Here is a 4,225-nt window from a genome sequence, read left to right as displayed (position 1 = left end):
TGGCAGAACTAAAAGAGCACTCATCCATGGTTAGAGCCAGGTCATCTTCACAAAATGAAATTCATTTGGAGATAGGCAGTACCTTCTCACACTGTCTTGAGAAGATGGCATAGAGGCCTCATGATCACAAAGTAGACTGGGAAAGCAATATTCATACCCTGGTTCTCTGCTGGCAGAATGAGGGGATGGATTCTCTATTAATTTATGTCCACAGCAAAGGTCAGTGGTCTTCTTTTCCTCATGTCACACTCTGAGGGCAAGTTGGGTGAAGCTCTGCCATCTCAACTGATTGTCTCTCACTTGTATTGAGTTTCAGGCAGAAGAATTTGGTTCATTTGCCCACGCATAGGCATGTGGAGCCATTTTCGATGCTCTGTTGTATCCTGCTTGACTTCCAGGTGCTAGAAAGGCACAGATCTCCCAATGGCCCTGTGTCATCTTAGCCAACCTCATGCCAATCCCTCAGATGTCCTTGGGCTCCTCTGTGCTGGTAGCAGAAGTGGCACCCAATTTTGAAAGGTTAAATAATCCCATAAGAGGACAGAAACCCTACTGACTGATCTTTTATACAGCTGCAATTCCAAATTCTTGATATTAGAAGCATGAAACAGCATTCAGGCTAACCCATTGCTGAAATCTCAGGAGCTAAAATATAAATGGATTTACACAAAATATTTATTAGATTATCTCAAATGAATAAAAAAAACCCTATGAAATGAACCTATTTATGAGCAGTTTACAAGCAGAGTGAGGAATTCATTTCCTGATGCCTTGGAAAGAAGAGTACTCAGAAAGAAGAGTGTAGAACAAGAACTAGTCATGTCTCAACGGTTCATGAAAAAAAATGAAAAAAAAAATCTTTTAAGGATGCTATTGCCCTATAAGGTACAAGATTTCACATGGCCTGGTAAGGAAGACTATTGCTAAGATCTACAGACTTGTAATGAAGGAAAGAATTCCCCATGCACTCAAATTTTGGATGTGTATTTGTGGTAACCAAGTGATAATGGATGTAAGCAAAATTTGGAATACAGTGAATAACTGAAATGCATGCAGAATGGATTGTTGCTGCCCATTGACAATTTAGCTATAATTTAAGCAACTGGGCAGGGATGAAGTGCAGACCTGGAACTCAACACCATCTCTCCATACAGTGCAAATGTACCCATCATTTTGGAGCAATATTTAACAATACAAAATATAGTTTTCATAGGCTTCTTTCTCCACATCTAAAGAACGAAGATAATGATATTTTCTTCATTTCAGCTGTTGCCTTGGGTTGTATCAGAGACAGGGTCCTTGGCACAAAGGCTAAAATTGTTGGGGTTATTTATTAGACTTGTTTTAGTGGTTTCCAGTTAGTCAGAGCTAAAAAAGCTGTGCTTTTTGAAGTGTGCTTTTTCGGGAGTTAATGTTTTCTTTTGAAAGTCTGTAATTCTGCAATAATAACTATTTTTATCTGAACTAATGCTACCAGTCAGTCCTATTGGCCAGAGCTATGAATATATTACCAGCATTGAAATTCTGGCTATCTATTACCACCCATACCAGTACCAGAATGGGCATGTGAACTCACATCCATTTGAATAGTAGTGACCTTTAACTGTATAGCATCACATCATTGGGTTGGACACAAATATGGCATCCAGTGTTTTCAAACACATGTATTTAAAGGTAGATATATAAAATTCTTATCTAGACAGATAGAGTAATGATCCAATTCTGAGTGGTCTCCCATCAACAGTTCCTATTCTAATTAGGAGATCAGACTGCTTTTACCGGGTTGCCAAAATACAAGGTTAAATGTTCAGTTTCACATAATTGCGTGTGAAGACTCTGTCTTCTGCAAGTCTTATTTCTTTCTATGCAAGTAAATAGCTTTACCTCTTTTTTAACTTTATGTAAGCATTAAGAGGTACAAGGAAAATAAAGGTGCATGCTAGATGACTAGCATGTCTATCCTGATAGCTTTTTAAAATCACATATAAACACTTCCTCATCCAGCTTTCCTATCTGCATTAGTATATTTACGCTTAAACATTAAGAATCTGCAGTTGTAAATACACATGTTCCCTCATCTTGTACAAGTGCTGGAAATGCTCCCATACATTGCAGAAGAACTCAGTATGTGGGTGGCAATTTTCTCCAAACATTTTATCAGGAAATTTTCAGACAGCTTGGATTACCGATTGTCTTATCTAGCTAAAGAAGAACAACAATTGTGTTACTAAATCTATTAAAAGATAATAGCTGATACCTACAGAGCTAGAGAGGGCTGGGAAGGTGAGAGAAAAACGGTTCTGGTTTAGGCAACTGAGCCTAATCCTGTAATGCGGTGAGCTACTCCAGCTCGTCTTTCAGTAGTGGGAAGAGCTCAGCGCCTTGGAGCCCAGACTGGCTGCTGTAAATGAGCATAAATTTCAGTTATTGGTACCTGATCACTAAGACATGGCTTGCTACAACAAGTCTAGGGAATGGCCCTGGGTTAGTGGTCTCAGAAACTCAGGCCTTATCTATACAAGGAAAGTAAGGGAGGGCTGTTGGGTGTAGACAGGTTGGAGACGGCTGTTCCCACAGATCCACGTCCCTGCAAGGATGGGCATGGAGCAACTCAGCAGGCTGCATGTCCTGAGACCATGCTGTGTGAACCTGAGCACTCAGCAGCTTTGCACGATCTGGTACATCTGCATGGCACAGCACAGCATGGACTTACCCTTTCAGTTTGTGATGCTCCATGATATTCTCCTCTCACACTGATCTACGGTAGTAATTGAAATATAGATAAAAATGATTCACCCATGATCATAAAGGAAAGTAGTTGTGATCATACAAGAAAGCAATGAGAAGAACTAGATTCTGATCTCCCAGACCTCTGGTTTAATCAAGAGGTGGCCCAATTTCTAACATGCTCTTGTTACTGTTCATTAATATAAGTATAGAAGATACCTAGTTATCAGATGTATTAGTGAAGAGTGAAGAAATCATGAATTTGCCAGTAAGGCTGGTATGAAGGAAACTGCCATTGTTGGTGTTTTGTGATAAAGGAATTATCAAACAGGTAAAAATAGTTTCCTGCATTTGATTATTAAAATAAGAACACCACGGGTCTGAGGAAGTAGGGGCACAGAGTGAAAATACTGACTGTGAATAGAACTTGATCAAGAGGGAAAGGAAAAAGCCCTGCTATATTTTTCAAGTAATAAAGCTATTGTACACTTCAACCTGGAAATATCTTGTACATAGCTTCTGAAATGCTGCAGTTAAAACCAGGAGCTTAACGCAGTTTCTTGCATAAAGGCCTCTAGAGTTTTCTGAGATGACTAAGGGTACTCCTCTTGGTTCAGTCCCAAAGGACCTAGGTTTTGGGTCTCTGTCACACCTACAGCACATGCATAGGTCTCAGACATCCTCAGGCACCTCAAAGGGCACTAGATGCCAAAGTCTGGCAATTGAGTGTAGCCCTAAGAGTGGACCCGGCAGATCCTTCTTCCAGCTCTGCTACAAATTTCCTCTGAGGCTTGGGTTAAACTCTTAAGCTATAAAGACACTCAATTTCCATTAACTTCTGTGGGAACATTGATTCTTAAAGAAGAGGTGCCTGTGATGGGATTCAGCTAGCCTAATTTAGATATCTTATCTGTGCCTGCATTTTAGATGCCTAGTGAATAAGTCCTTCAAAAATCCAGGCAGACAGGATCTTCCTTTGAAGACATCTCACCACTGACTGTATAAGAAATATCAGATCTTTTTTTAGGATAACTGGTTTGCTTTGGTATTTAAAATGTAGCACATTAGATGTCTGAAGTTAGATAGACTGGATTTCATAGTTTAGGTATGTGGATGTGAACTGTTTAATTTAAGGTTTTAAAAAACCAAGATGCACAGACTTTGCGGTTAACTTGTGCATGCATTTCCGAGCAGGCGGTAGGTAAGTGTGGAAGCTGTATGTCCAAATGTCCATTTGAGCAAATGCAGCCTTTTGGCGGTGCAGATACGCGGATTACAGGAAAAAGGGCAGTGAGTGGAATTTATGACAGACCACCGAAGCTGTTGGCATTAAGTTACACAATCTGTTTAACCGATAGGATAATATTCACATGATCTAATTGCAAGATAAACCCATATTAAGGAAATACACAGATAATAAGATGGAAAGTGATCTATTAACTGCAAACTATTATTGTAATTTAAAAGCACCATCTGTGTTCATCGAACTAATTTTTTT

Source organism: Cariama cristata, unplaced genomic scaffold (genome assembly GCF_000690535.1).
Source record: "Cariama cristata isolate BGI_N322 unplaced genomic scaffold, ASM69053v1 scaffold9394, whole genome shotgun sequence".
Classification (NCBI taxonomy): Eukaryota; Metazoa; Chordata; class Aves; order Cariamiformes; family Cariamidae; genus Cariama; species Cariama cristata.
The sequence above is the reverse complement of the archived record's forward strand: the minus strand, read 5'-3'. Positions refer to the sequence as shown.